General features: G+C 43.7%; 1 pseudogene; it reads right to left on the bottom strand.

Annotated features, from left to right (window-relative positions):
• Positions 1-7,825: 7,825 nt before the first annotated feature.
• LOC123151317 (uncharacterized) lies at positions 7,826-7,964 on the bottom strand (annotated as a pseudogene).
• Between the last annotated feature and the right edge of the window lie 5,415 nt (positions 7,965-13,379).

Below are 13,379 nucleotides of genomic sequence, written 5' to 3'. Positions count from 1 at the left end.
TCGTGTTCTCCCTTGAGATGGTCTGATTAATAGTTGGTTTGGAAGTAGACCGTGCAAAATGGATCATCCTTAGTTAATTCACACAAGATAAACAAGAAAACTATTGTTTGGAATCCAAGAAAGAACCCATTCCCCTACACAAAATATTAGATGCAATTTTCAACGACATAATGTCCAACTAAAAATGATTTTTTTTTCTGTTCACTATCAAAGGAGTGGCCGAATACCGTTTGAGCGGCCGAATTATGTGCAACTAAAAAAGGAAACCTTAATTTGCTAGTCGTTGCTGATTTTCCGATTGTTAAAGTTCCAGCCTTATCATATAGTTTGTACTTACGACACCATGTTAGTATGATCTTCACCGAAATAAGGCATGCAAACGACTAGCGAATTATTATCTGATTAGAATATGTCGTCGAAACTATTTATACTAACAGTAGGAGCACCTGAAGTAGCAATTGGAAATACCCCTAAAAAAGGAGCAATTGGAAATGACATTCGTTAGCTGAATATGGTAACAAGATGGAGGGTTACAGATTCGAAAAGTTGTCTGCTGAACCATGTAATATGTATCTTAGCTAGAAAAAATAACACATACCTATAATGAGCAAACATGCGTGCATCTCTATTTCTAATGGAGCAGTTGGTAGTCTCGCTTTTAGATTTTTTTTCATCCCACCTCCCATAGTTTTTTTTTGGTACCTCCTCCCACCTCACACTGAGCCACCACGAACCAAAAAACCCTCGTACCGAGGCCCCCACCCGCCCCACGCACTCCAGGGCCTAACCTCTGATCGCACCCAAAGACAAGCGAAGTAAATAAAATCTACGAAAATTAACCAACGAAAAAAACCTACGAGAATTAACCAGCGAAAAAAAAAACTAAACCAATCGCCCGCACTTACGAGCGAGGTCTCCTGCCCTCGAGCGAGAACAACTCGCACGCACGACCGGCCTCGCACATCAAAGGCGCCTCACTCGCCGCCCTCCATCGGACACGTCCAGGATCCGGCGCTGAACACGTCCAGGATCCGCCGCCGAACACGTCCAGGATCCGGCGCTGATCCTGGACGAGGAGACGCCGACGAGATATAGGTATTATTTGATACAGCCATCGCATCTCATACATCCATCGCATCTCATACCAGTTTCATACAGCCATCTCATCTCATACAGCCATCGCATCTCATACAGCCACGCATGAACAGTTTACTCCTAATGCGAGTGGACTTTTCTCCATTTAGTTGGGGGCTACTGTAAAAATACCAGCAGTTGGCAGTGCTTTCACAGAAAAGTATGAGGCCCAACCCACATGAGAAAGCCAATGCACGTGACTGCACTTCAGTAACCTGTTACAGTGAAAGAGTAGATGCAATTTAGATGGCTTTCACATAACTGGAGAAAAGGTTGAGTTACATTCATCTGAGCAAGGAACACATGACCAGAAGTAGGCAAGCATGCTAACCATCACTAAGAGAAAACTGATTTCTAACTTCTAAGAGTATATAACCAGGAGATCCAGATCCATTAACGCCTCGTGTCATACCTTATGTGTCGCCCCCCTCCATTCATCCATGCATGGAATCTACTAAATTGTAAGCCAGGTTTGAATTTTAATACCCAAATGATCTTTACTTTCTACTACAAAACTACCTTGGAGTTTAATTGGAGGGGGGTGACACATAAGGCATTGTATAGAAAAGAGATCAAGGCATTATACAAGCATTGTTTCATAGCACAATCTAGGAAAAAATCCTTCATTCAGGAAGAACGACAACCCAAGATGTATCGATGAGAAGATCCAAAGTTGCTTTGCATTAATCAAAATCAAAAGTTGCGGCGGCAAGACAACCTGTTAAGCTAACATACGTTTAGACATTAGCTCAGGGACAATTGCCTTCTGAACCCATATTAAGCAAAATAAGCCAGGTTTGAATTTTAATATCTCTGCCATTATTTCTTTTAAACTGCACAAGAAAAATAAAAAATGAATTTCACACCTCAAGAAAGTACTAAATACAACTACAATACTTTAATGTGAGAGAATTACACACAGTAATTCTGTTATAGCATTTGGTGTTTGATTGTGAAAAAATCAGTAATTCTGTTATAGCATTTGGTGTTTGATTGTGAAAAAAAATCATATATGCAAGCATACAGAAAAAATCTAAAATCCAAATATTTGTGTAATTACTTCCTTTTGAACAATTGTCATGGCCAGGTCAAAAGATTTACAAGTTGTAACATTTCTAACAAAAGATATAGAAATTGCAGCATTTCTAACAAATAAAAGAGATACATTGTTCTGTTTCATCTCAGTTAGTCCACTTACTATTTTACCAGAAATAAGGGTGCGCACCTTGACATTCCATCCTGGCATCCTTGCTTCTTTGACTACTTAATAGTCAAACTCACAAGAGTCATACATTCAGCAGGGAGTACCTCTCTCCTGTAAACAGTCTATACAGAAGATTTAGAGCAGAAACAACAAGTTAAATCATTGTTGTTGTCTAGCATATATCTCTAAGGTACTCATGCACATCAGGTTGCATTTTTCAGCATTTTTTTACAGTTAAATCATTGTTGTTCTTCTTATTCCAACGAAAAAAGTTTCTAAAAGTGGTGTGTCAATGGATAAGTCTACAGCCATAATGAAATATCAAGAGCTAAAAGCATTTGTACTGAAGAAATAAAATAATCATAAAGGACCAACAGCTCTATGTACAAAATAAATTGAATCGGTTGTAAAAGCATTGTACATAAAAGTAGTGGTGTTTAAGAGAAATAATTTTGTGGTAGTGACATGCCGCTAGCACGAAATGCCATTTATAATGTAGTAAAGATATACCATCATCTTTTTTTTCAGTTTCTCCATAATGAACTACAACCATTCTTCCAACTTCACATGGTGTGTTATGTAAGCAGAAACGCTGTTTTGTACGCATGATGTGTCATGTGAGCACAAACGCTATTTTGTAATCTGTACAAGCACATTACTGTCATATAGTCTTCTGGAGTTGTCATTCCTTTTAAATTCAGTATGTTTGTTGTGGTCCTGGTCTCCTTCACTTATGAAAATCAAGAAAAAACTTGGTCCTGGTGCGAGGCTTCTGAAAAGCAAGAAAAACAGTTAAAACAATGACAATAGATATTTTCGTCTGGGCGTTTTTTTGCTACATACATCAAACAATGATCTTTCCGTCTCAGGGAGCTGCCGTCTGATAGGTACATATGGGGAATTCAAAAAGCAAGGCAAGTGAACATCAACCAGATGAAGACGTACCTACAGGTATATTTCTCGCTTTCAGAATTTCGTACACATGGCAAGCATCAGGCCCTTCTCACAGTGACATGGTCTATACATCATGTGTTGCAGGCCATATGGATGGGACAAATGTTGACGATAGTTACTCACTGGATCCGGGTATAAGTCTGTGTGAATATTGCCTACATACTTTGTCACCTATATATCATTGGCCTTGTATTGATCCAGGCAACAACACATCAGATGGATCAAGTTTGCTACTGTGGAAATGTCGTATCCGGTTCAGGGCGACGGCTGCATGTTATAAAGGCAGGGGCGCGACTCCCTGATAGTGTACAAGTTGTTGAGATTGAAACTTGAGATACAAGGGATAAGCTACTTGGAGTACAAGGGATAAACTAGAGAGAATATTGTTACAGAGAATATCTATCTAGCCTATGCGGTTCAACCTGAATACATAGCTGCACCGGTTGCACCGAACCACCTTGACATATAGCAACGTTGTTTAACACCCTCCCTTAATCACAACTTAGTCAAGTTGAGATTACTCTTGAACTCTTCAAAACTTTTCGTAGGCAATGCTTTTGTGAAGCCATCTGCAACTTGATCTCGTGAATGCACAAAGCGAATATCCAATTGTCTCTTTGCAACTCTTTCTCTGACAAAGTGAAAATCTATCTCGATGTGTTTTGTCCTGCGCATGAAAAAACGGGTTAGCAGACAGATAAGTAGCACCCAGACTGTCACACCATAAACATGGAGTTTTGGTGTGCTTCACACCCAGCTCTCTCAACATGGACTGAACCCAGATAATCTCAGCAGTAGCATTTGCTAAAGTTTTATACTCAGCTTCAGTGCTAGATCGTGATAAAGTAGCATGTTTCTTTGCACACCATGATATGAGATTTGGCCCAAAGAAAACTGCAAATCCACCAGTGGAGCGTCTGTCATCTATGCATCCTGCCCAATCAGAGTCAGAAAAAGCACTGACAAGATTTGATGAAGATTTGGTGAATGTAAGACCAAGACTCATAGTATTTTTCACATATCTCACTATGCACTTGGCAGCAGTCCAATGAACAGTAGTGGGTGCATGAAGAAATTGGCATACTTTGTTGACTGCAAAGGATATATCTGGCCTTGTTAAGGTGAGGTACTGAAGTGCTCCTACTAGACTTCTATATCTAGTACTATCTTCTTGACCCAAGGGATCTCCCTCTTCAAGTGACAATTTTTCTGTGCTAGACAAAGGAGTTGGGGAGGCTTTACATCCTTGCAAGCCAACTCTCCTTACCAGATCAGCAGCATAATTTTCTTGAGAGAGATGAAGGCCATCCTCAGTTTTCTTTACCTCAATCCCTAAGAAAAAATGTAAGTCTCCCAGATCTTTAAGAGCAAACTCAGCACTTAGATCCTTCAACAATCCTGTCACTGCTTCATTAGATGAACTTGTGACAATAATATCATCAACATAGATAAGAACAAAAATAGATGTTTTGCACTTATTGTAGATGAATAGAGACGTAACAGATTTCGAAGAAACAAAACCAAGTGCTTGTAGTTTCTGACTGAGACGAGAATGCCATGCCCTGGGAGCTTGCTTCGGTCCATATAGAGCTTTGTCAAGCTTACACACATGAAAGGGTTTATCCTTATTCTCAAAACCAGGAGGTTGTTTCATGTATACTTCCTCTTCCGGAACACCATGAAGAAACGCGTTATGCACATCTAGTTGTCTGAGACTCCATCCCCTGGAAACAGCAATAGACAGTACAAGGCGAATAGTAGCAGCTTTGACCACTGGACTAAAGGTGTCCTCATAGTCTATGCCATACCGTTGTTTGAAGCCTTTTGCAACAAGTCTGGCTTTGTAGCGGTCTATGGTTCCATCGGACTTTCTTTTGATCCTATAAACCCATTTACAATCAATCAAATTTTTACCTCGTCGTGGAGACACAAGATGCCACGTCTTATTTTTTTGAAGTGCCATGTATTCCTCTTCCATGGCCTTTTTCCAGCGCGTATCCCTGAGGGCTTCATCAATCGTACCAGGTTCACCTATAGTACACGCTAAACCGAACTTGGTTATTTGTTTATAATTGACGGGTTGAATTACTCCCTTCTGTAGTCTTGTACGAGGTTGAGCAGAAGAGGTGGCAGCATCGGCGGGCGCAGAGGATCCAACCTCTGGACCAGACAATCCCGATGCAGATCCCCCTGGGGCTCCCGACGCACCAGCCGCGCCAGCAGTCGTGGCGGCGGGATCTTCTGTGGCGACGGGCGATGTTGGAGTCGTGACGGGAGGCGCAGAAGATCCAGACCGCGTGGAGGGTACAGGCCTGACCGGATCCGCCTCGGATCGCACGCCTGTCGTGGGCTGGGGCGAATCCACGCCAGATCGCGCGCCCAGCCGCTGGTGGCGCATGTAGTGGCGGGGTCCGCCCGCGGGTTAGCGGGCCAGGGGCTCCTACCGCGTGGGCTCCAGGGATTGGCGCAGGTCGGACGCCGCTTCTGGCCTAGCCGAGGCGAGCCGCGTGGCCGCCGCTGGGTCACTGTCGCCGCGCCTGGCGGGCGACACAGAATCTGGCGCGCTGGCGCCCTGCTGCGACACGGATCCCGGGGCAGATTTGCTGCCATACTGCTGGAGCTCCAATCCCGACGAGGATCTGTTCCCCGTTGTGTGACACATAAAATGTGGACTGTTTGGGGTGATTTCTTCACCATTCTCTGTGATTCCTTCACCATTTTCTGCACCATTGCCATCTGGATCATCACAAAGCTCAAGTGCACTGTGATGAGGATTAGTCATCATATGATCAATACAGTTATTTACCCCTTGACCGGTGAGACTAGGTGGTAAGAGAAGAATTTCTTGACGAAGTAGGGCACCGGCACTGGGATGAAGGGTGGCAAAGGGAAATTTTGTTTCATCAAAAACGACATCTCGTGAAATGTAGACGCGTCCGGTTGAAACATCAAGGCACTTGACGCCTTTGTGTTGTGCACTGTAGCCAATGAGCACACATTGTTTTGACCTAAAACTGAGTTTTCGATTGTTGTAAGGGCGAAGATTGGGCCAACAGGCGCATCCAAACACACGGAGAGAAGTGTAGTCTGGTTTGCTGTGAAGAAGCCTTTCGGTGGGAGTTTCATTGTTGATAACACGACTAGGTAGCATATTGATGATATGGACAGCTGTGAGAAATGCCTCATCCCAAAATTTTAAGGGCATAGAGGCGCCAGCAAGAAGGGCAAAGCCAACTTCGACAATGTGTCTGTGTTTGCGTTCAGCAGACCCATTCTGTTGATGGGCATATGGACACGACACGTGGTGAGAGATGCCAAGTTTTTGAAAGAAGGAGTTGAGCTTCTCATATTCGCCACTCCAATCAGATTGGAGGGCGATGATTTTGGTGTCAAATTTTCTTTCAACTAAAGCTTAGAAATTAAGAAAAACTTGGCATACATCGGATCTTTTCTTGAGAAGATAGATCCAGGTAAATTTACTATAGTCGTCAATGGAACTCATATAATACGTATGTCTACCAACAGAGGAGCGAGCTGGTCCCCACACATCAGAAAAGATAAGCTGCAAAGGTTTGGTAGAAATACCTGTGGAAATAGGATAAGGCAACTGATGACTTTTAGCTCTTTGGCAGGAATCACAAATTGTTTCAACATCACGCTCTCCAACATATGGGAGCTTATTTTTCCTAAGCAAACGCTCAACTAAAGAAAAAGATGCATGTCCTAATCGATCATGCCACCGTGTGGATGAGACTTTGGTGGCACTAAAAACTTGTTTATTGAGTCTTCTTATCTCCGAAATCAATGGGTAAAGCCCTTGAACACATCTACCTTGATATAGCACCCTCCTCGTGGCCTGATCCTTGATCAAAAAGAAGAAGGGGTGAAATTCAAGAAAGACATGATTATAAATGGCAATGCGATGAACAGAAAGGCGACTTTTGGAAGCACTAGGAACATGCAAAAAAATTCTAAGATGAATTTTTCTATGAGGGGTTTTAATAACAGAATGACCAATGTGACCAATCTTAATACCTTCTCCACTAGCGGTGTGGATGTGATCTTGGCCGCGGTATTTCTCACGCATGGTCACTTTTTCCAACTCACCGGTGATATGGTTCGTGGCTCCACTGTCGACGTACCAATTCGTGTCAACACCATATGAGGCTTCAGCTGCCCCGGCCACCTTTTCATCTTGAGACAATGCATCATCATCATCTTCAAACCGGTACCAGCAATTTTTGGTTGAGTGTCCCAACTTGCCACAGATTTGGCACCGAACAGTGTCCGGGCGTGATCTGTTGCCGTTGGAGGAGCTGGTGCGCCGGCCCCAATTGTTGGTGGATGAGGGTCGGCTGCCGCCGCGCGTGTTGTTGTTGTTCTGGCCGCTGCTGTTGCCCCCTCCGGAGCTCTTGCCCTTGTTGCAAGGAGGGTCGCGGTAGCGGGAGCCGCCGCCGCGGCCGCGTGTGGTGATGTTCGCCAAAGATTTGAAGCTGCCGCCGGTCCCTGCCCCTTGGTACAAAGCCACCCTTTGATCAAAGTTACTCATTTGAGCAAACAATTCATCAAGGGTGATCGGGATGGTGCGGGCGTCAAGGGCAGAGACCAACGACTGGTAGTCCATGTCGAGGCCGTTGAGGATGTAGGAGATCAGCTCGTCATCCTCAAGTGGCCGCCTCGCCGCTGCAAGCTCGTCGGCGAGGGTGCACATCACTGCAAAAAAAAACACTTCCGTGATGATACATGTTTGTCACAGTAGGTCGCGTTTTTTGTCATGCATGTACATCCATGACAAATTTATGACAGAATCAAGATAGTCATACATGTGTTGTCGTAGAAGTGTTCCATGACATTGCCAAAATTATCATCACGGAAGTGTCCACTTCCATGACGATAAATCGCGCGTCACAGAAGTGCTTTCGTCAAGGGTGACCGACATGTGGCATCCACCGTAACGGAACACCGTTAAGCTATCGGGTCGAGTTTTGGATCCGATAACATGTTAACAGCCCCGACCAATGGGGATTTTCCACGTGTAAAATCATCATTGGCTGGAGGAAACATGTGTCGGCTCATCATTGGGACAGATGTCATCCACTCACTGGACAGAAGGCGCCTATGATACATTGACATGTGGCACGACCCAACAAGTTTAAATGGGCCGGCCCAACTAAAGGCCCACAAGATTTTGCGGCCCTTAATGGGTCGGCCCAGTTAAAGGCCCACGAGATTTTGCGGACTATAATGGGCTGGCCCAGCTAAAGGCCCACAAGATTTCGCGAGCCATAATAGGCCGGCCCAGGTAAAGGCCCACAAGATTTTTGTGTACCATAATGGGCCGGCCCAGGTAAAGGCCCACAAAATTCTTGTGGATCATAAATGGTCGGCCCAGCTAAAGGCCCACGAGATTGCGCCGACATTAATGGGCCGGCCCAGTTGTACGCCTACAAGATTTTGAGGACCCTAGTAGGCCGGCCCATTAACTGGCTGTCATGTTTTGGGCCAAATGCCGGCCCATAATTGATCCGGTCCATTAATGGCCTGCCACGTTCCGGGCCTAATAATGGCCCATATAAGATCCGGCCCGTTAAAAGCCTCCCACTTTCTGGGCCAAATCACGGCCCAGATCAGGTTCGGCCCTTTAAGAGGCTTTGGGCTCAATTATGGCCCATATCAGATTCGGCCCATTGACTGGACGCTATGCTTTTGGGCCCACTTGCTAAAGGCCCATTTAGTAATTCAGCCTGATATTAGTTTCGGCCTGTTAAGGGCCCATTTAACATTTTGGCCCTATATTAATTTCGGCCTGTTAAAAGCCCGTCATATAACTGGGCCTAACTATAGCCCGGTTTGCATCCGGCCTGCTCGCAGCCGATATCTGATTGGGCCAAATAAGGACCGAGACAACTTTGGCCTGTTAAAAGCCCGTGAATTGATTCGCACAATCATGGCTCGGGGTCCATTTTGGGCTGCCGCCGGCCCGTGAGCTATTCGGCATGTTGCAGGCCCAGGCTACTTCTCAGCCTCCTAAAAGCACATTGAGTTTTCTTGCGAAAAGAGGGTCGGGGGTTACTCGGCCTATTAAAGGCCCGAATCTACTAGTGGGCCAGTTTGACAGGGCCCATGATGCGGATCATACATCGTGATTGCATGACAGCCCGATTATGTACCGTAATTTTACGGTTTGGCCGGTTTACTGCGAAGACTAGACATATATACAGTAAAAATAACTGCAACATCGTGAATAAGAAAAAACCTAGACTATACAATAAAGAAATTACGACATATTACATCCACTGGGCATCAAAGTTCGCTACTACGATAATAAAGCACAAGCAGACAGCAGATTACATACACTGGGCATCAAAGATCACCAGCAGTGCAAATAAACACGCCGACAAAATAATATACAAAACCGACAGCACTTCAATAGAGTTCAAGAAAGGTTAGCCCTGCTGGGGAGCTGCAGCGCAAGCAGCTGAGCAAGAAGATGAGACTGCGCTTGTTTCAACACTTATATATTCCTCACTCTGAAAGATAAACAAGCAGATAGATGACAGGTTTCGCACATAAAAGTATCAGTGCTGACAATTCATCACATTTCTTACTGACGAATAAAGTGACACAGTTTAAAATTGCATTAACACAATATGGTATTGTTCAGGTCAAGATATGGCAGGAAATGACATTGTGAAGGAATTGGCAGCTTCACGACACCACTGAATTACAGATCAAGAACTCATAAGTACCAATGGTTAGTGTGTTGTCAATTTATCCCATTTCAGATTGGCAAATAAAGAGACGGTTTAAATAATAGTAGAATGATATGACATTGTTCATAGTTAAGACATTGCAGAATATGACATTGTGTTGTATTGGGTAGGTTCACCACACCACTGGATTACGGATGAAGAACAGAAGCATACATGCAGTGCAAAAGAAGATCACTTGCTCTGTATAGTTTAATTACATGGTATGAAGAAGGAACTTGGTTGTACAACTGAAAACTTAAATTGAGAAGGACAAACTTTTGTTTATGAACTACATAATAAACTTTAAATATGCAATTTGATGCAAACACCAAAAATAAACAGCTGTTGCAGTCATGCCTAACCAAATATACACAACAAACTTTGAAGGCTTGAGAAGGACAAACTTATATTACTGGTGAAGACAGGCTCTATAAAGCCCTTGTCCATGCTGATGGGGGTGCAATTCAAGAAGTTTAGCACAGAATCTTCTTCATAAGCATTGCCTTTATTCTACATTTTGTTAAGAGTAAATATAGATGTGATAATATACGAAAAAATGGAGAATATTTAAGATAAGATGAAGAGTGATGCTACATAACCAAGTAGCTATAAATGTATGTGCAGCAATACAGACAAAAGGCGCAGCCAAGAGCAATGCACAGCTAAACTTCTTCAGTACCAACCTTATGGTAAGAGTAAATATAGATCTGATGTGTAGAAAATGGAGGGGAAAGGAAAATAAGCTACAGAGTGATGGTACATGAACAACTACCTGTCAATATAAGTACACTGATAAAGGACAGCGTGTACTTACAAGAACAATGCCGAGCTAAAAAAATTCATTGGCATTGGATATATTCTACACTAATGTAACCATTCATACAGATCAGATAATTTGGAGCGAACAATTGATAAGCAAGCTATCATGCATACTTCTGTCACATAATGAACCAGGTATGTATGCAAGTACAGTGATACAGGACAACAGGTACTAACAAGAGCAAAGCAGCGGGCAGCATATTTGCGATATCATGTCGTTCTTTTCAAACCGGAATTCTTCTTCGAGCTGATTTCCTACAAAAAAGATCCGTAAGGCACATGCGGAAAAGTAGAAGTTCAAATTGTCATTTGATTTTATAGACAGTGCCTCATCCTGGGAACGAGACCAGTGCATAACAAGGTTTTTCCATTCAATGCCTTCTAAATTTAGCACAGCAGACTTCACCAAAAATTCGTTTATAGACTTGCCATCAAAGTGTGATTTCCTCAGGTTACACCGATACTGCTGCAATGCTTTCTTGAAAAGCACAAGCAAGCTTTGCTCGTCATGACTATCCAGATTGACCCTCACCTAGTTACAACAATGTAATGTAAATCATTGATGTGTTCGATCAGCAGAAAACAGGAAAATAATAACCATGAATAATAGCACTTACACGTAAGTTGGACAGGAAGATGTGAAAATGGTGTTTGTCTTCACTATAATCTTCCCATGATGGGAATATATGCACGTAGTCCCTAACAACATCGAAAGCATTGTCTTTTAAACTGGGAATAAATGGAATGGGGTTCCAATCTGCAGGAATTGGCCGTCTCTGCAGTTGGGATAGGTCTTCGGCCGGTGGACTTGCTGTACTTTTTGCTGGAGTGGGATTTTTCTGTGGTACAGCTGGTGCTATGGCAAATGAAATCGGTATACCTTTTGCTGGAGTGCAGATCCTGTGTGGTGGGGCTAGTGGTGTGGCCAGTGAAGTATGGGTACGGTCTGCTGGAGTCGGTCCTATGTTTTGTGTCACTGGTTGTACAGCCAATATAAGTGGGGCGCTGTCTGATTTCTCCGGCACCACCACGTTTTTCAAGGACTTTGCTGGTGCTCCTTCAGGTTCGGCAATCACCCTCTTCCTTTTTGATGTCTGATGCACAAGAACAGCATTTGAGTGGAAAAACATGGTATGACAACAGATGGAATATGTATTGATAATGGATGGGCATGGCATCTCGAGTTATATGATGAGTAAACTAAGCAGATGGTGGTGCAACAAAGTAGAAGAAATGCAAGACAACATATGCAAGATACGCGCAATCAATAAAACCTTGCCAAATTAGAACAGGCACCTTGATGGGTGAACAGGACAGGCCATCTGCCTTTGACTCCTCGAGGTTAGAATAGTCATTAGGATGATATTCTAAATAAGAATCAACAGGTGGGGAGCGTACGCGTTTCATTGCTTCCAGAATGGCACTCAATGCCTTGGTGCCAATTTTGTAAGTCATTGCAGTGTTCCACAATATTCTTCTAATGCGCAGATTCTGATATTCACTGTAATTGTGTATAATATCTGAGAACCATGAAAACATAAATAGTTGTGAGATTATCTTTGTAATGCAGATGTTATTCTAATATAGGGGCGCCCCTGTAAACACTTATGTGCTATCACTGGATTCTGATGAGGGAGCTCATGTGTGCTGTAATATCGTGCGTGCATTTATATAATCTGGCAAAAGTACACAAAAAAAATAGGCTCCAGAAGTAAGGATAGCTGGCAGATGATAGGTTCATAATATACTGTATAGAGAGTTTATTGCCAAACCATGATAACAAGAGCACACAGCAACTAGGCAGATCATAGTGTACATAACAGGGGTACACCATAACCACGATATATAAATCGGGAAAGTGCAACTGGCTTGAAAATACGGTGTTGTATTGCCGCTAGTAATTGAAAGCCTATCGATCACGTACAGGCCAGCACTGTCGAACATGGTAAAGAAGAGCAAGCAGATTTTGGATAATAAAATGTTGGTTGCGCTGTGCCCACACATGATGAACCAGAGCGCATTAAGAATGCAACTCCCAGCTGCCTCTCGACCATTTCAGGCGGTTGGATGAAGATCCTACGTCTCCTACCCTTCTTTTTCCTCGTCTCTGATTCTTCCCATACAGAACACCACACGGGCCGCCGGCCGGACCACCGGCCCCCACCGCCTATGTTCCTCCGCCACCCCACCCCCACCCGCGTCGAGTTTTCTTCGTTCGGCGAGGCCCCACAACCACCCGAGCCCCTTGGATCGCACCGGCGAACTCCGGCGAGCTCTGAAAAATTGACTGACCCAATTTTGAAATTTAGTCTACTGTGATTTAACTAGTGTGGAATATAAAAGGGGAAAACCATAAGCATTGGGAGTATAGTGTTGAGCGTGCCATGGCGGATCTGAAGGTGCAAACCGGACAAAGGCAACTTCGCAACCAAGACAAGAAATCAGAGTAAAGCAGTGGCGATCTATTTTCTTGCTGCGATAAATAAGTTGAGCAGATACGAAAGAGTACCGCCTCT

This window comes from Triticum aestivum, chromosome 1B (assembly GCF_018294505.1).
Source record: "Triticum aestivum cultivar Chinese Spring chromosome 1B, IWGSC CS RefSeq v2.1, whole genome shotgun sequence".
NCBI classification, from domain to species: Eukaryota; Viridiplantae; Streptophyta; class Magnoliopsida; order Poales; family Poaceae; genus Triticum; species Triticum aestivum.
The sequence above is the reverse complement of the archived record's forward strand: the minus strand, read 5'-3'. Positions and strand labels throughout refer to the sequence as shown.